We start from the raw sequence: 20,701 nt of genomic DNA on the forward strand, positions 1-20,701 counted from the left end.
ATGCAACATCAGCCTGTTCACAGGTTTGAGGTATTAGGCTGTGGATATCTTTGAGAGGTCATTATTCTGTTTTACCATACACCTTTCATTTATGTGTATATTGATAAAATGGTGGAATATTGATCTGTTTGAAATTATGCTTTCTCACATATGATGAAGTATAAAATAATTTTGTCATATGTGCTCACTGATCAGGAGTTGGGGATTTAAAATGGCTGGAATATTCCCAAATGATTATGGTATAATTCTGAGCTAGATTTGGAGAAGAGCCAGATAATTTTTCTTTTTCTCTAGAAGAGTAAGAAGGAAGCATTTTTGAGAATGGAAAACCATTCACCACATAAACAACGGTAAGCAGAAACTGCTGAATCATTGCTTGGTGAACCCCCCACCCACCCAACTTACATGTCATCTTCTGGGAAAACTTCCTGGACTTCTCTAGATGGATTTAAGAGTTGTTCCCATAGTGCTTTGTTCATAGGTGCTACGATGATACAGACACCCTATGGCTCTAACAACTTATGCCTATAGCTGATTCCTCCAATGAACAGTTATGTACATCCCTGTGTTCCTGGCTCCCAGTGAGTGTCTGGTGCAGGCTTGTCAGTGTCAGGACAAAGCTCTGTGAAAGGATGGGCGAAGTCTGGAGCTCTATCATGTCTTTCTTTCCTTGGAAGGGAGACCAGGGTTAGGTGAACGAGCTACTGGTAACCTGTTGAGTGGATGCTTGGGTTATAAAGAGAGATGGAGAAGGAGGCATGCTAATTCTCACTGTTACTGAGCTGGGCCGAGGCCAGGTTCATTTACTCAGTAAGAACATGTTGCCCCTTACTAGGTACCAGACCCTGAGGTAGACAACAGTGATATACATGTGAATAAATCCAGTCCCTGAACAATAGACATTGGAGACTGCCAGAGGCGGGAGCAAGGGAGACGGAAAGAGTTAGAAAACTATGTATTGGAATTATGCTCACTACTTGGGTGACATGATCAATCGTACCCCAAATCTCGGCATCATGCAATATTCTAATGTAACAAACCTGCACACGTGGCCCCTGAATCTAAGTTATAAAAGTTGAAAAAAAAGAAACCCCAGTGCTTGCCCTGGTGTGTCTCAATCCAGGAAACACTGAATAAAGACTTCTAGTGAATTGCTTCTTCTCTGTGGTCTTTTTAACTCTTTACTAAATAAAACATATGTACAGAAAATTACACACATTCTTCATGGAGCTCGATGAATTTTCACAATTCAAACAAGCCGTATAAGCAACAACTAGATCAGGACACAGAACACTACCAGCACAGTAGTATATTTATTTTTCCAATTCCCACTGTCATTCTTTTTGTGCTGCCTGGAAGTTCTGGACTTCAGTGTGACAGATGGATCCAGAACCCACGCTGTAAGTAAACAGACGAGGTGTCGTGTGCCCTTCCTGCTTGGGAAACTATCTTAGTGTCATCCTCAGGCACTGATATTTAGCAGTAGGTTCTGTTGGGAGAAGAATGTCCAGTTCTGCTTACTCAGGAGTCATGACTATCCCAAAACATGACAGAGAATAAATGAAAAAATACTAATGTCAAATATTTATGTGCAAAAATGCATTGTGGAATATAAGCATTAGGTGTGGTCCTTTAAGAATAATCTACTTATAAGAACAGAGTATGTAAAAGATAACAAATATTATGGAACACCTTGTAGAGGACACTGATGAAAGACATAAACCAGTGTCTTGGGGGAATCTTGGGGGTTCCACCCAGATGCTTCTGAGGGGGTGTGTGTAGTGGTTAAGGAAGTTGTAGTGAGGGCAGGATTCTGGCCTCCCAGATATAAGCAGAGTGGCTCTCCTTTGATCTGTTCAGTATACTGGGATTCCAAGTGAAATATTACTTGGAAAACACGGCGTGTTGGTGAGTCGATTTCTAACAGCATTGGTGTAGGCTGGAGGTTTTCTGAGTACTCGGAGGAGGGAGAGCTCGTGGTGCTTTGGGCAGGGCCAGGCAGAGGGTAAGTGCATTTGGGAAGGAGAGCAGAGGTGAGGTGCATCCTAAAAGAAGTCTGTGGAGAAGGACTTTGTGAGATCTTTGAAGGCCACTCACTCTGTGCAGACTTCATGACTTTCAAAGTCCATCGGGCCAGACAGGGAATATTTATAAGAGACATGTGGAGGTGAGGGCCGCAGCAGCTAAGTGTGCTCATCCTGTTTACTAAGGGAGCTGTCACTTAGTATAACTGATTGTGATTCTATGGGAATTTTGGCTCAGTGGGGCTGGATCTTTAGGTTTTCCACGAGATGCTGAAAATCCAGATGATTGTGGGCAAATATCCTGATTTTTAAAACATCGGTTTATTTTGTAAAGAACACAGTGCTCAGGACAAGCAGAGCCTTGTGTCAGAATGAATAGGTCCAGGAAGGCACTTTGGGGCTCTGGAGAAGTTCCAGAACGGCACTTTCGGGCTCTGGAGAAACACTTAGCCACCCACACTTCTGATCAGAGGACAGGCTGCACCCGGCCAGGGCTTGGTGAGCATTTCCCCTGAAACTCTGAAATGTAGACACATTCTGATTGGAGCAGGATTGGCATGATTCACCATGGAAAAAACATGCAGTAACTGCCTTTCTTAACAAACAATCTGATTCTGCCAAGGAAAAAACACCCCCTTTCCCTTTCCTGAGTCTTATGTTCTTGTATTTGTCACTACAGCTAAGGGTAAGTGGCATTTTCCTCTGTGACCGGGGGTTTAGTTCTTTGCCGCAGCTCCCCATATTGGCATAACTTCCCAAGGTATTGTTTTTTTGTTGTTTTTTTTTCCCCACAAGTATCGACTACCTCTGGCAATTTACAGAAACATTACTGAGAATTTCTGATCACCCACATACCACTGCACCTGTCTAGCCAAGAAATGAGCACATCCTCAGAAGGTCTGTGGTTGAAAAGCCTGGATATTCCTTTTGAAAAGTGAGAAGTGGTCAACTCTGCTCCTCGTCGTACAATCCAAATGAAATTCAAACAGCTACCGCAATTGTGTTGGAGATCAAAGTGCTAATTACTTGTTTCTGGAATCCACTTTTCTGACGATGGCTCTTTTAAAACTTGTAATCACATAGACACCTCTGTGGAATGATATCATTCGCTCTTTTATAGGAAGCTGACTTAGGTTTCATGTAAAGCAATTCTGCCCATCTTACCTGCGAGTGCACTCCAAGATGGCCCCATGTTAAAAACAAAGCAACAACCTCCAACCACTCTCTCCCAACACACCACACAAAACATCATCACCATCAAGATGATGGTGCCCCTTCCCCACCAGATGCAAGAAACTTTTAAAACTTAAGTGTATCATTTGAAGTTGAGATAGTCTTCAGACCTGCAACGCATAACTTATTTATGGTCCCTTCCTTTGATTATCTCTGGTCATTACCTCTGATCGGAAAGTAGCTCTCTATCAGAGGCGTGGTTTTCATTTGTGCCTGGCCTATCTGCCTCCCCACCTCTTCCTGGCCATTGCAGTGCCCAGATCCTCACTAAGGGCTGCAGGGCTTGGTGTGCCTCAGCTCTGACTCAACTCGGGCAGTGGTTGTACACAACTGCACGACCAGCAGACAGTCACCATTGATGATGGCTGTCCCGTTTCTCTTGACACCCATCTGTGTTGGCCCCTTCATTTCCTCACCTGAGAAACCCCAGAGAGGTGGGACATATCATTAGGTGATAGCTCTTGATAAGCAGGAACACATGAAGGCTGGGAATGTCAAATATGTGAAATCATATTCAGTTTTAATAAACTGAGGTAATTAGTTGAAACGCAATAGAAAGTGACAGCCTCTGACATATAAAAGATGACTGGCTGACAGAGATGGAGCTGTTCTTCATTGCATTAATATCCGTTTCTTCATCAACATGGAATTCCTCAATTTTTTGGCATTTCAATTACATTGTAAAATGAATTTATAAAATTTGCACATCTATGCCTTTCTCTCTCTTGTTCTTCTGAAAACTTGAAAAGAAACTTTTCAGGCATATTCCTTATTTCCCCACCCTGCACACAAGATATGATTGAACAAGTTTTCTAGGAGTTGTGTGTGTTTTGAGTATCAATGGTATGTCATAGATTCTAAGGAAATGTGTATAACAAATGGATGGACAAAATAAATGGGTGTGTGTGTGTGTGAATGATACATTCTATAAAGGTGTGGACTTTGTCTTACTCATGAATTCAAATCCACCTAAAATAATGCCTGAAATATTCTAAGGCTCAATAACATTTGTTGAATAAATAAATTAGTAGATGAGAGAACATATACAGGACTACAGTGGATTTAATGGTGGCACTGTAATAAAGAGGCCCACCTCCAAATCCCCAGAACCTGTAAATGTGATCATATTTGGAAAAGCATCTTTGCAGATGTAACTAAGGATCTCCAGATGAGATCACCCTGGATTGTCTGGGTGGACCCTAAATGTAATGGCAAGGGTCTTAACTAAGAGACACACAGGGGAGATTTGACAGAAGAGGAGAGGTAGTGTGACCACAGAAGCAGAGATTGGAGTGATGCGACCACAAGCCAAGGAACACTTGGAGCCACTCAAAGTTGGGAGTGGAAAAGACCAGAATCTGTCTGATAGCCAATGGAGGGAATGCAGCCTGACCAACACCTCGATTTGATAATTTCGGCTTCCAGAACTGCAAGAAGATAAATGTTTGTTGTTTTAAGCCGGCATGCTTGTGGAAATTTGTTATGGCAGCCCCAGGAAACTAACAGAGGGGCTAAAATGAGAGACATGGACTGCAGTAGAGCATAGTCCTGGGCAGAACTGAATACTATGGAAGATTTTAGGTAAGATCGTGCTATCAGGCATCGCTTCTCGGTGTCACCATGAGGCAATGTGAGCATGACTGTCATGTCTTGAAGGAGAAGCTATTAGCCCTTGTGAGATACACAGTGACCTGTTTGTGGCTGTGAGAAAGGATATTCTCCAGATGGGAGACCTCTGAAATGTGGAACAATCTTGGGTCTTTAGTGAATATTACACAGCTTTAGTTCCTGAAAATTTGAAAAGTGGAGGATCAGGGGGATGACACCCTTTCCCAGCTGGCGGGGATCTTAAAGATCATTTTCACAGGTCGATAAGGAGAATGGAAAGCAGTGAAATAATCACGTGTTCATTGCAAATTTCAGGGAGGGAAGTGTGGGGAGGTGAGTAGATGGTGCTCCAGGCCCATCAGACACAGAGGGTTACTGAAGCCCACAGAAATGAGAAGAATGCATTTGAGATGACAGCCTCTTCATCATAGTTTGACTATCACCCCAGATACCTTAAAGCTGCTCTTCAAGCCAGTCCTCACTCTTTGATAATGACTGTTTGGGGGAAAAAGAGAAAGGAAAACACACATTTACTTTTTCACCTTAAGCAGCCACATGGTGAAGACATTGGCTTGTGATGGGTTTGGCCACACCCACGGTGTGCGGCAGGGTCCGGTGGGATCCAGCTTGTATCTTGAGAGAGGCTGTGAGGGGTTTGTTTTTCACAGGGGCTTTAGCCTACAGTTAAGTGCAAACACCTGCCGAAGTACTGGTAATTAGTAGGTAATTAGTAGTTAATGTTCTTAGAATTTAAAAAGAAAGCTTACATAAGTAATTACTTACTATTCCTTATAATGTGCTGCTTTTCTTGAGATTTCATATCCCCAGAACATTTGCCAAGTTCCTAGGTTCCTCAACATACTAAATTGTTTATTAATTACACACGTATATTGCTTTCAGGAAAAAAAAAGAAAATACATTAAATGCTGGAAATAGGCGTGAGTTATCTTTTAAATTACAGTAGAGAACTCGTTAAAATTATAAAATCTGTGACTGGGAGCAGCTCTGGAAGGTGGCCTTGACTTTTAAAAAATTGGATGTGACTGGGAAAGAAGAGATGGACAGAGAAAGAATGTTCAGGACTATTTAATAAAACACTAAGCATTCAACGCATTTCACAGAAGGGTCCTTTTCATGTCAGCAGACACACATCTATGACTTGGCTTGTCAGAAAGACCACCAGGGTTCCCATTCATAGGGGTGAGGATTGCCAAGCAAAGCTAAGTGGCACTAACAATCTCTGGCTCTCGGGGTGGCTGAAATGGAGGGACACTGGAAGACATTAATTAGTGTGCTGTAACTATATTTTCAAAGGATTTTTGCTTTCGATTTTTTAAAGCAGATTTCTAACCCTGGAGACTCTCCATGCCAACTGGAAATGGGTATTTGTTCACTGACTTTGTTTAGAGGCTGGAGCTCTGAGAATTACATCTGAAATCTGTTCCTCCCTTTGAACAGCCTCAGAATATTCAGCTGAGCCATCTTCTAACTTCAGTGTTCTCATCTTTAAAATGGGACTAGCACGTGTGGCCCTTTTCTCCTTCCATGTCTCTGCCACTGCACACAAATGTGCCTCCTAGGGATATCTCCATGTATTATCTCTGAATACCGTGATGAGGTATGGGAGTCCCCAAATTCTATATCGACACAGTCAGATCTAATAATATACATACGTAAGATAAGAATTAGGTGATAAATAAATATATATGCTTCACCTATTGTTTATTCCACAGCGTGGCTTTATTACTTTTTGGTTAATCATTGGCTGTCTTTTCCAAGTTATAAGAATTTTTGAGAAATTAGTAAAGCAGGATATTGGATTAGAATACAAGCAGGGAAAATTGGAATCAAGATACTGAGGCTGGAAGAGGTCAGAATAAAACCCCCCTCACCACATGATGCTGGAACAAGTTTATTCCTGTTAAGGGAAAAGGAGCTTCTCAAAGGAACAGAGGAAAAGAAGGAAAAGCTGGGAGGAACTCAGAGAAAGCTAACCCTGGGCTGGCAGACATTTTTAAATCGTCATTCTCTTAACATTTGGGGAAGTAATCTCACATAAAAGAGAATCTCCCCTCTAAAATACTATCAGAGGAGAGCTATTTTAACCTTCCTCATTTTCGAAGGTACTGTTTTCTTACGAAATACATAACTGATATATTTCCCACACTACTGTTTTTCTCTCATTTTATCTGCGATGTCTTCAATGGAAAAATGTAACTCTGAATTCTGCAGGAGAACTTTTAGTTCTTTTCTCACATACTTCTCCTCTAGGTAAAAAAATATTCCTTCCTTAGCCATTCCGCGTGCATCCTATTTTTCAACTCTTTTGCTGTTATGTGTACACGTGAGGGTGTGTATGTGTGTGGTTATTTTTATCACTACTCTGCTATCGCTTATCACCATTTGTATTATGCATTGATTATTGTTTATTACAGGTCTCACTGGCATAGATGGTAAGTTCCACTAGGACAGAGACTTTGCCTATCTTCTGAATCAATACATATCCGGCATCTAGCCCAGGGTGTGAACCACAGCAGGGTAAAATAAATAATAGAATGAATGAAATAGGATTTAAGAATGTGACTCAGCACTGCCTATGATAAGGATATCGAAGGGCTCCTGTCTTCAACATTTACTTTTATACTAAATGAAAATCCAGGATGAAGCTGTCAGTCACTGTAGTTCTCAGACTCTTTTGCCATGTTTGAACATTGAGAATCACTCCCATGTCCAAGTTGCTGGTGGCTTTTATTGATACTGCATTTGCCCTAACTGTATTTTGTTGTCCCACAATTTTTCAGTGTACTGAGGATATTTATTAATTCCCACATGCTGATTTCTGCTCCAACTTGCTGCCTGGTACATATTTTCTATGTATTTCTACCGCCTTATGTGGTTGACCTCTCTGAAATCCTAGCTTCCAGAACATTTATTCCTAATTTATGATGATTATGCAAAATAGATCAGAACCAAGTTACTATATGTAGATTTATAAATAACATAATATGCATATATAATTATATAGGTATTTGGCTTATAACTGTGCCATTAGTGGGGATTTCCCAGGTACAGTACATACAACAATCTTTAGTGTATATAGAGCTCAGAGAAATTGATAAGAAAAGAAATAGATAGGTGAGCATTAATCATTAATAATTGACAATTAACAGTTAATTAACAACTAACAATTTGCAATAGACAAAATAGATGGGTTAGAAAATATGTGGGAAAATGTTTGATTTCACTGGTAAATAAATACAAATTAAAATAATGCAAGACATTTTTGCTTATCAAATTTGCAAAGATAAAAAGATTTTCTGAATTTTATCCTTGGTAGATTTCCTGGTTTGTTCCCTTACTTCATTTTCATTTTGTTTTTCAGTTTTCTTTTGTTTTCATTTTAGTGATAAATTTCCCCCCTTTTCTTCTTATTTCCTTTGGAATGAATTTTTAGGAGACTTACAAATCTTGTTTTTGGAATTTATCTTTTTAAAATGTATCTGTTCTTAAAATATTGCTTCCTTTAGAACATTTGTTGCTACTGCTGCTGCTGCTGCTGCTGCTTTGATACTCTCTACATTTGATTTTTTAAGTGATAGCTTTTTAGTTATCTTGGAATCTGGATATTCCTTGACCAGGACATTTTCTCGAGGAGAAGGGCAAGTGACTTGATCATAGGGTGAGCTTGAGGTTCTAACGTATCATGCATTCTATTTTTAAGGGTAAGGCATACATTTTCCCTAGCCCATAGTCAGTTTTTAGAATGGACTACTCAAGATCTGTATATTAGACACATACATGTTCTAGAAAGAGAGACAGGCAGCTGAATTTCAATTTTTAATGTGTCATATGAAGAGGGATTTTGCACATTCTGTGGAGCCAGAAGATTCAGTGTCGCACAAGTGGCAGATGCCTAGTGCTTGATCCCTCTGTGGGTAGAACGTAGCCATGAACAAATGCACTGAGGAGCAGTATTTCACCGACAGGAGAGGGACAAATGTGTTCTCTCGGTCTCCAACTCTTGCTAAACTGTAGTGGCACAAATCCAAGAATCAAAGAAGTATCCTAAGCCCGTGGTTCTTTGGGATTGTAACTGTCTGTGGTTTTTACAGTACCAAGACTGCCTGAGCTTATGGCACTCGGGAGTGTAAAAAGGACCTGAGGAGTTTCACGCTGTGGCTAGCGCTGTTTACTCAAAGCCATCTTGGAAGGTCGTTGAAACAGGGGCCAGATCTTTTCTATACTGGGTGCCTTGGGGGGTGATCACAAACACTGATTGGGATCAGAATTGCACCAACGTGGACAATATAGATACAATCATGTCTAGATTTACAGCAAAATGCTGCATCATGTTCAGGATCAAATTAATACACTAGGCTTCGTTTATTTCTTTTAGTGGAGAACAATAGTCGCTCTTTTTGCTGTCTTGTTCCCAGTGAAATAGTCCATGTATAGAGTTTCCCTTTTCAGCAGCAGTTGTGTCTACAAATGCTATTCTCAAAACGACAGCTATTCTCAAAGCCACCAGGCGTGCTATTGCCCGAACAAAGAGGTGCATTAAAAGAGTCTTGACAATTTCAGCCCCTAGAAACACAGGGGTCACAAATCTGCCAACTTGAAAGAAAACAAATCACTAGGGCAAGACATTTTATTTAGTTCTAAATAGCACCTAGCACATGGATAGCATTCAAAAGCATTAATACAGCCATAATGCAAATCAACATGGGTCTGCAGACCAGGAGCTGAAAGAAATTAGGCTAGACCCTAAAGAAATCAGAGCATGGGTAAAAGGCATTTCAATAAAATTATCAAACATTATTCATTAATATGGCAGGCAGTCAGTCACGTATAGCTTGTGTACTGGGGTGAGTTACAAAAGAAGTCAATGCTTATAGGTAGAGGCTTAAAGTGTAGAGAAGGAGACAGGACAAACACAAATAAACATAAACAAAAGAGGCAGAAACCATTACACCACAGGCAAAAACAATGTTAGCTTGACAAAGCCAGAAAGGAGAATCCTGGCTATTTGCAGGGGTAGAAAGGTTGCTGGAGGGTTGGAGGAAAGAGCCTAGCATTGAAGGAAGTGTGCTTTTTTTCATTAAAGTACCTAAAACTATAAGTGGCATGCCAGACACAGCTTAGATTGGAGTAAACTGAAAAGAACCTATAGCTTCTGAAACTGATTCAAGGATTCACCGAGGCTAATGGTGTCCTGGGTCTAACAGAAATCAAATAACAGAGATAACTCAGTGGACTACATATGGGTGACTGACAGCAGTATTGGTGAATAATGTTTAATAATTTTATTGAAATTCTGTTTTATCTATGGTCTGATTTCTCTAAAGTTCGGTCTGATTTCTGTAAATTCAGTCTAATTTCTTTCAGCTACTGGTCCTAGGGTCAATCTTGATTTTCATCATGGTTGTATTTAAAGCTTTTGGATGCCATTCATGTGCTGGGTGTGGTTCAGAACTAAATCCGATGTCTTTCCTTTGTGATTTGTTTTTGCTGATTTGTATTTCTAGAAGATGCTTCTCTGAAATGTCACTTGCAACTGGAAGCCATGAGAAGAAAAGGGTCAGGAACTCTCCCTTCCCTCTCTTTGCACATTCTAGGAGCTAAGGCTGCTCTGGGAGTCTCCTGTGTTGGGTCCCCTCCAATCTTCCTTTTTCATGGCCTCAGTGGGGAGAAGATGCTGCATTTGTAAAAAACAAACAAACAAACAAAAACCAAAAACTAGCTGCATGCTCTTGTTCTGTGTTCTGTAGAAAAATGTAGGAGCTTTGATGCCTATAAAGGACACGTAATAGTTATTCCTATAGTCCCCAGATGATAAAAATTGTAAAATACTAAAAACAAACACTCATGTAATGCTTATACATGTCAACTTCTGTTCTAAGTCCTTTACATATATTTGTTCATTTAATCCCTCACTATAACACTATGAGGTTGGTATTAGGTTGGTGTAAAAGTAATTGCGGTATTTGTCATTTACTTTCAGTGTCAAATACACTTGTATTTGGTAGAGTAGAATTGAAGCCCAGACAATTTAGGATCACAAGACTGTGCTCTTAACTACTTTAAAAATATTTTTTATTTTTATTTTTTTGAGACAGGGTCTCACTCTGTCACCCAGGCTGGAGTGCAGTGGCACAATCACAGCTCACCGCAGCCTTGACCTTCTGGGCTCAGGTGACCCTCCCACCTCAGCCTCCTGAGTAGCTAGGACTACAGGTGCCCACCATCATGTCCAGCTAATTTTTGTATTTTTTTTGTAGAGACAGGGTTTCACCGTGTTGCCCAGGCTGGTCTTGAACTCCTGAGCTCAAGTGTTCCGCCCGCCTCAACCTCCCAAAGTGGTGGGATTACAGGTGTGAGCCACTGTGCCTGGCTGCTCTTAACTACTTAGTTATATTTTACAGTCACCTAATTCTACTGTGTGTTGGAAATAGGTATTGCCACTACAATATCCTTTGCAAACTTGATTACACCTATATCACTTCCCAAAACAGTATACGCCATTTTTAGACAGGTTAAGTAGTAGTGAAGTTTTCCTCTTGAATGGAGAAGTAATTTGTTTCCCTGAAATATCAGTGCATTGTGTTGACATTAGGTCAACTGGAGTCATTCAAATATCTGAAAGATGCTATCATGTTGCAAGTTCACAGAACTATTTATCCCTCACCAAATTGGAGCCTCTTCTCTGAATGGCCACCTGTTTTCCAAACCCCTCTTAGAATGTCCTTCCTGAATGGGACATAATTTCCCAAGTGTAGTCTGACCACAAGAGAGTATGGTTAAGGCCATTATCCCTCTTGTTCAGGGCATTTTTCTTCTTTTAATGGACTTTGAGATTCCGCAGGAATGCCTGGGGTTTGTTCAGCTGGCCGTGGTAGGTTTTCTGGGCTGGGGGGACGAATACCACAAGACGAGAGAGAAATGAATGAAGTGAGAGATGAGGGCGATTAGATACAAGAGATGGGTGGAATTTAGAGCTCATGATGAGAAATTTAAATCTGATTGGAAAGCAACTGGCGCCCACCGAAGTGTTCTGAGAAAGGGAGGGACACAATCAAGGTAAGCCTGGGGTTCCTGGGAAGGTGGGGCTCCCTCCCTTCACCTCAGCAGTATTTTGACACTGGTTAAGGTGGGGAAGGCTTGTGAGCATTTGTGGGATGGTAAAAGGTTTTTGGCTGATAGATTCGTTGGATCCCATCTGTAAGAGGATGTTAAATAAATGATAATGAGACTGGTCCGGAAAGGTGTGTTGGTACTCGAGTTCAGGCATTGGGTTGGGAGTCAGGCATTGCATAATCTGTTCCTGGATTTGCTGTGTGGTTTGGGGTAGGTCAATTTACCCTCTCCATCTCCCCCATCTGCTCACTTGTTTGTACAGTACTTTGTACTTCTTAAATAAAATATGCTATAAATCATTTAAAGATTTATTTGCTGAATATTTTTAAACTAAAAGGAGGAGAAGGTAGAACTCAGAATTCATGAACTAAAGGTAAACTAAGCCACCATTTTCAAACATAATTACACCAAAAACATTTTCTTAAAGGGCCAGAGAGTAAATATTTGAGAGTTTGTGAGCCACGCGGCATCAGTCATAACCGTTCTGCTCCTATAGTCCAAAAGCAGTCATAGGCAAGATGTAAATGGATGAGTGTGGCTATGTTCCAATAAGATTTATTTACAAAAACATTCAGCCGGTCAGGCTTGGCCTATGGACTATAGTATAGTTTGCTGCCCCCCGCTGTATATCTCAGTTTTCTTTTGAGGAAGCATTTGGTATGTGCCTTCAGACCATCTGAGTACCTTCCAGGGTTGTATCCAGAACTAATTTAGAGATAATCCAAATTTAGGGGCACAATTTTAGCCCATTTTCTTTTATTCATACTTTAGAGTTTGCCCTTTCAAGGCTCTAACAATGAACTCTGGTCTATGGGACTTCACTCTCTGGTTAACCAGGATCTCATACGATCATTCCCTCTGCAGCTCACAAAGATTTATCTTTTCAAATTTATATCTGCCATGGGGCCTTATACGTAATTACTGCTTAGTAAGTATAAGCACTAAGTATGTATGACGCATCATGGCTTTTCAGGTGGAGGTTCACCAACAAAGAGTTGAAAATGCATATTTGGTATTAAGAAAGGAGTTGAGAAATGCTGATTTGAGATCACCGTGGGATAGCACAGAGAGTTCGAAGAGAAGAGGGTAGTGGAGAGAACTTAGTGGGGAAGCAGATCAAGAGCAAACAGGGCAAAGGTCTGAGCTGGAGAAGCCAGGAGGGAAACAGACTCGCTGGATGACGGAAACTAAGTGAGGAGAGAGTTTTAAGAACAGGTTGTTCCACAATGTCAGCTATAAAGAAATCTTGGAGGATGAGCACTGGCCATTAGGAAGAAGGATCTTCATTCATCTGTGAGAGGTTACTCTAGAAAAATATGAACATAAGCCAAGTTGCTATGAAGAGAGCCACTAAAGGGAGGAAAGAAGTGAAGGAATTGAAAGCAAGTTCGAGTTGCAGATCTTGAAGGTGATAGAATTCTTGGTCATGATGAAGTTCAGGGTATGGCAGTATGTGTGGTGACTGAAGTAGAGAGGAGATATGCTTGGTTGGAATTAAGGAGGGGTGGACAAAGGAAGTGATAAGGAGAAAAATTGTGATCCAATGCTGTGGCACTTTTAGAAAATAAAAAAGTATCCTGGTGACCGGAAGGAGAGAATGGGAAAAACATAATACCAGAAGACATTTTAGACTTCAGAAGAGAAGGTTCTGTTAAATATTATGTTAGACAAGGTCCAAAAATGATAGGCTCATATAAAATTTTATTACTTGGACCTGGGCTCCCACTGAAAGTTTCTGGATTTGGAAAGCTCATGGTCCATTTCTTTTATTTGCCTTATTTTCTACTACCTGAGTATCTAACTAGATCACCTCTCCCCCTCCAATGCCTTGCTTTTTTTTTTTTGAAAGCTAAAACCAAATGAAAGAAGTTACTTCATCAGTAAGTTGTTTTCTCCAAAGACCTTTTTTTTTTTTTTTTTGCCTGGGGATATATTATCTATTCTTTTAATAAATATCTTACCACTGGAAAGCAAACTCAAGAAACTGGGAAGATGCTGACATAAGCAGCCTTGTATAGCTGAATATTGGGTCAAGTGCCTTGCTCAGGAAGGTCAAGGGTGGGAGTCATCTGTAGATGAACCAAAACACCTTGAAAGAACCCAGGGGAGCCAGTGGAATGCCAAATTGTAACAGCTGCTAGGGACAGGAGGTCTTCAGAGAAACTTGATACTGTTGAGGAACTCAACTGTGGGTGTTCTGTTTATTCATCTATCTATCTACCTACCTACCTACCTACCTACCTACCTATGTATCTATTATCTACCTATCTATGCAATCTATGTATGTATGTATCTACCTACCTACCTACCTGTCTACCTATCCATGTACCTGTGATCAACCTATCTATGTCTGTCTATCTATTCTATCTGACCTACATATGTATGTATCTGTCTACCTATGTATGTATCTCTCTACATATGTATGTATGTATGTATCTACTTGTCTACCTGCCTTCATATGTGTGTATCTCTCTGTCTGCCTATCCATCCATCCATCCATCCATCCATCCATCCATCCATCCATCCGTCCATCATTCTAACTATTGCTTCTATGTGTGGAGGGGACTGTATCCAACAATCGGCCTGAGAAGGCATCCAGAGTGGTAGGTGAAAAAGGATGATCAACCAGGAACAGGCGATCAGATAGAGAGAATGACATTCAAAGAGGAAGACTCAGGCATGACAGTGCACAGACCAGCTTGCAGGTGCACATATCAGTGCTACATGTATTCATTTCTGGCTAGAGGTCTGGATATGCTGCTTCTGTTTTAAGCAGTCATCATGGTGAGGGCTAAAATGGCCTGGCATGTGTGAACATCTTGCCGGAGCTTGTTAAGGCTCTTTAGGACCTGGATACCAGCAACCACAGCCTAGCAAAGGATACCTTTACAACTCTAACACTTAGTTTTTGGGGATTACTATTTAAAATTTTAGCTGTCTGAGCAATAATTTTTGCTGAAATCAGAGTAGTAGAGGCTTAATTCTAAGGGTGCTTTTCTTTTTTTTTTTCCAGCTTGGGATCCTCATCTCCTTTCTTCACTCCCAGTGTAGGTTAACAAAAAATATGTCGTTCCCATTTATTTGCACATAATCAGGTTTCACATGCTGAAGTGCAGTTACTCGTCCCCACCTCTATAATTAATTCTCTTAGTAAGCTTATTTTCTAGCCTTAAATTAATCTCTCTTTTAGCCAACTAATAACATTTAGTACTGTGGGAGAGATGTAAAAAAACAAAGGGAAACATGTTTCTACTCTCGAAGATCTAACAACCCAATGCTTGATGTACAGATACTTGATACACATAAAAGAGACATAAGCATACAAAAAGAAAATTAAACAAGTGAAAAATCAATGCAGCTGCATGAAAGTAAGTAACTCAATCAATATGTGTTTGTTTGCTTGTATTCAGAGGGAATGAAGGAATGCAAGACATTGGGCCTGCGTGAGTCTGTAGGTGGGAGTGCCTGTAAACAGAGGAGTCTTGTAGAGGGTTGTGGGTCAGGCAGAGACATGAGTTCTGAGGCCAGGTGACTGGGCCGGCAGGGTCAGGGGTGGCTCACCAGCGTAGGTTTAAAGATACATATCAGAGGTATTAGGTGTAATAGCTCTTACAGTTTTTCTAACAAAGGGTTGTAATGTATTTGAGTACACCATAATCAAATAAATACGTGCAGGTAACTCTCTATTAAACAACCTAACTTGCTCTCATGAGCTTTAAAACTCTGTCATTTTATTCCTTACAAATTGCAGTCATTTTTTCCATCCCCTTCGTATCCTCGCCTTGTACTTGTAGGTGGACATTTCATGTTTCTCCTTCCTACACAGTTGAGAAGAGTTTTTTGAGAAAGTTACTATGTAGTGCCCACGTTGCAGTTCTGGATTTTCTGCCCTGGTGAACTGGGCCCATTATCTTCTCTCCTGAGCTCTCACAGGGTGTGAATGAAATGAGTGCCTTTTCTCTAGGGGGCGACTTGAGGGTAAGAGTCTTGGCTTATCAGCTCTATGTCCAGCATAACGCCTTGCACATAGCACTCCCGGCGCACAGATGGCAAATTCTACTTGCCTTTTCTGATGTTACAGGGCAGGAAAAATGAGGACTGTATGCTTTTAGCTTGCACAGATCTTAGGTTCATCCTATTTATGGAAACAGAAGGGGATGGGTCTTCATTGAGAGTTTGAAGATGAATCTGTACAGTGTACATGGAAGTCCAAAGTTTGACCAACTCTATCTCAACACTGGCGGCCTCATAAGTTGTTATTATCAGTCCTGCAATTTTTAAAGCATTACATAGAGCTTTAGCTGTTTGATTCCCATTGACTTCCAGCTATTGTACATTCACATAATGGAAGCAGTTTGTCCACATGAATAAAACATCAATAAGGTGTATGTATAAGTACCATTTAGGAAAAAAAATAGAGGAAGTAAAGCATACTTATATATATATAAAAACAGGGAGGCAAAGGGACCAATTTTCTGGTTAACAAAAGGTTCTCAGCTGAGTGAAATGTCTCAAATCATTCCCCTATATCAGATTCAGGTGGGGGCATTGTCTCCCACATGCCCAGTGAAAAGCAAAGCTGCCCATGCAAAAAGTGAGATCTAGATGGTATTTTTCTTACAATAAGGTTTTTACATTTTTGCTCTTTTTCATTGATTTTAAAGAAGGACATGGCTGCAGGAACCTTGGGACTACCTCTTTAAGTCCTCTGAGCAGGAGTTAAAAGCTGGCAGCCCCAGCTGGCTTGCCTCCGTCCCTAGCAACTCTTGCTGAAATTAATGTGGCTCAAGCAGGGGTCAGGGCTGCCAGTTGTCCAAAGACAAATCACTGGTTTTAAGAAAAATCCCCCTTTTAATGATTCACAGTTGAATTTGGATTTAAACTCAGCTCAACAAGCAAACAAAACAAAGAGCTGTTGGAGAGGTTGAGTTTGAAGCTGCCAATGTGCTGCAAGTTGTGGAAGCTTCTGATGTCCACAGATCTGACGGTTTTCAGCACCATAGCCCTAGGGTGCAAACAACTACAGAGGAGACAGTGACCACAGGTGACATTGTGAATAGCATGCGAGTGTAGTGATGCTCAATGTCTTCTGCTCCTGCCCTGGAATATCCAGGTTCCATGCAAGGTACTTTTGCGGCCTCTGTGCTAAACACATTGCATGCTGCCAGGTGCTGAGTGGGTTACAAATCATGTGAAAAACAAGGTCTGGCCCTAGGAGCTTAAGATCTACTTAAGAAAATAAGGCATACACATATAAGAAGAAACAGAATTGAAATCCAAGATTCTCCATCCTGGCTGTGTCAGCTCACCTGGTAAAGCTTAATCACACACATCCACACATGCATGCACACACACAGACAAACACACACCAGCAAATGCAAAAGATATGACAAAACAATTCCCTGGCTCTACTTCTGACCTCTTACTGAATCAAAATCCCTGAAGATAAGATCTGAAAATTGTTTAAAAAATTCTTCTGATGATTCCTATTCACAGCCTAATATGTATGAAAACCACTAACCCAGTTGGCAAATGGTTTCAGCTAAGAGATATGGGTAACTCATGCCCAGGGAGAAGTCACTGGGCTTTCACTGACGAGGGGATGCTTTTCAGAGGAGATAGGAGAAGACTCATGTGTACACTTGCTCAGCCTGGGCAACGTGAAAGTGTACTGATAAGCCATGGAACCAGGCAAGGTGGGGCTCCTGGAGCTAGGTAGAATGCGTACCCTCACATCCTCACATCTTACAGTATGCCTGAGCCTGAACCTACCTCAGTATATCAGACTTAAGTGAGACATGGGCCAGGAAGTCGTGCAGCTAAGGCTGTAATGAAAAAACAGAGCTCTAAACCTTGCACAGAGTTGCATGTTGGGAATGCTGAAGTTTACCATGGGATGAAATGGTGTAGGCGTAAGCTACCATCCCCTCATCACTGCCATCCTCAACCCCTCATCAGTAACCCATGTCTTGGGGGTAGGTAGCTTCTCTTTTTGCATGGAAGAGCACAACAGCTTTCCCCAAAGGTAGGCACACACTTGCACAAACACACACACAATATTTGTGCCCCTAATATTTGTGAAGCCTGGGCAAGAGAACAAATGGAGACTCATAGGCCTTATACCCAAATATTAAACATACTGTTAAATAAAATGTGCTCTATCCACTTACTCTGACAAGTATTCCTTCCTAATGATTCTGTAGATGAGTTTCAAGTTTAGGATTCTTGAACTTCAGGAAGTTCTTTGCTGGAAGGCAGTGGAGCAGGGAGAGTCACCCCAAGCCTGTTGCACACCCCTTCTTTCCACTCTCCTAGTCTGGTCTTGCACCAGGAGGGACTATAAACAAACACCTCAGATCACACACCCAGGCTTCATTCACAAGTCTGGCAAACAATGGCTCCTTGGCTATCCCATAGCCTTGGGGTGCCTATACTGGAAGTACAGGGCTACTATCATTCAGAGCTTTGAGAAGTACAAAGTTTCATATGAATTCATTGCATCATTATTATTGGAATGCACCTTCTTAGAGCCTCTTATCTACCAGAATAAGAATGTCTGCCTCCATGCTTTGTTACTCATCACCATCTTTACCCTCAGAGTTAGCAACTTCTACTGAATTATCCTATATTCCAGGTTCTTTGTCACTAATCTTCAATCTTCATCACTCTGATAGGCATATCCTATAATTTTTGTTTGCAGAAATGGAGAAACTGAGGCCCAGATTAAGGTACTTGCATAAAGCATGCAGCTACTGAGTGATAATATTGAAATGGGTGTTTAGGACTATATGACTTCAAAGCCCAAACTATTTCCACTGCACTGTGCTGGCTCCTATAGTTAAAAAATGTTCCATATAGTCTAAATATGATGCGACATGTTTTTCCCTCACAAAAGAGATGATTGCCTTCTGTTCAAATCTTTACAAAATCTTTTCTGATGTCCTCCCTCAATTGTTACATCTTGAAAAGAAATGCTACTTAAGGAATCCATATAAACCTAAAATAAATTCTATCAATACCAATTTGGGCTTCTCATAGAGGTCTCCTAGTCTAATCTTGGCAGTATGGTGGACTGGGTACCTTGAAGGTTCTTTGTAGAACAATTCAATCCCAATAGGACAGAGCCGTTGGCAAGTGGTTGGGCTGATAAAAGATTGCAGAGATGCCTGAGGAAACCCCCATCTTCTCCGATATGACTTAACATGAGCTAAGGTGGGAGCTTGGAGTAACGAGGAGTGGTGGGCTTGTTCTGGGTCCATGTCCATAATAAGGTCAATGAGCTTGGGGCTTTGAGCCAGTATTCTTATGGATGGCAGCAGTGGTCCTTCGTCACTAGTGCCCTGGAGATGACAGAGAAGTAGAGCTAAATCCTCTTTGGAGGAAACCATCTCCAATTTAGGCTCATAGAATTCTCACACATTGAAATTGAGCATTGAGTTCACAAGAAAAAAATCACTACACACGCCAGGGGACAACCATCATGAGTGACTGTCATCAGACACACGTTTGAGAGGTTCAGACCCACAAGCACAGTAAATATTGAAGTTGTTAAAGACCCATAGAAAAGCTATGATGGAATGTTTAATGAAAGGAAATACTCAATAGGTGGGTTAAATAGCAGAGTAGACCAACTAAAAAGAGAACTGAAAGACATATCTGGGCCAATGTTGTCCAATAGAACTTCCTAAATGATAAAGAAATTTCTGGAGCTGTGCTGTGTGATACATGTGGCTAATGAGCACTTCAAGTGTGCCTAGTGAAGTCAAAGAACTTAATTTTTAATTTTATTTAGCTTATTTAAATGTAAATAATCACATGTGTCCTGGCTATAGTATTAGGTAGTACAGATCTAGGTCATAAAGCAGCTATCAATAAGTTTCAAAGAATCAGTATCATGTAGAATATATTTTTTGATTAAAGTGCCATTTCAGCTTGACTGCAAATGCACATGAGGGGTATCTTCTGGGGTGATGGAAATGTTCTAAAAGTGAATTATAGTGCTGGTTGACAATTCTATACATTTACTAAAAATCATTGAATTCTACATTTATCTTGGGTAAATTTAATAGTGTTGTAAACAGTATGTAAATTTAATAGTATTGTATTTATCTTGGGTACATTTAATATTTTTAACTATTGTATTACATTCCAATAAAGTTTAAAATGCAATTAGAAGTCAACACCATTAATAAAAATTCTCATATCTTAAAAATTAAAAATCACTCTATTAAATAATCTATGGATCCGAGTATACATCATCATGGAAATAAAAGAAACACTTAGATTTGGAAAATAATGGAAACATAGTGTATCACAATTTGTGGGGTAAAACGAAAGTGATAATTTAAGGGAAACTTATAATCTTAAAAGCTTGTATTAGAAAGGAAGGAAGACTGAGAAAGAGCAACATTCGGCTTAAAAAATTGGAGATGAAAGAGAACAAACATAAAGTAGAAGACAAAGATGAGAGCAAAAATCAATAAATGGAAAACAGAAATACAATATAGGATTAACATGACAGTTCTTGAAAGAATTAGAAAATTTAAAAATCTCTGACAAGACTAAGAAAAATGACAAAGGGCACTGATGAAAATAATAGAGATAATAAAAATAGTTCTATAACTTCAGATAAAGCATAGATTACAAGGTTTACTAAGAGTAATTATGCCAGTAAGAATGGAAAATTTAGATAAAATGGACAC

The sequence above is a fragment of the Macaca nemestrina genome, chromosome 19 (assembly GCF_043159975.1).
Source record: "Macaca nemestrina isolate mMacNem1 chromosome 19, mMacNem.hap1, whole genome shotgun sequence".
Taxonomy (NCBI): domain Eukaryota; kingdom Metazoa; phylum Chordata; class Mammalia; order Primates; family Cercopithecidae; genus Macaca; species Macaca nemestrina.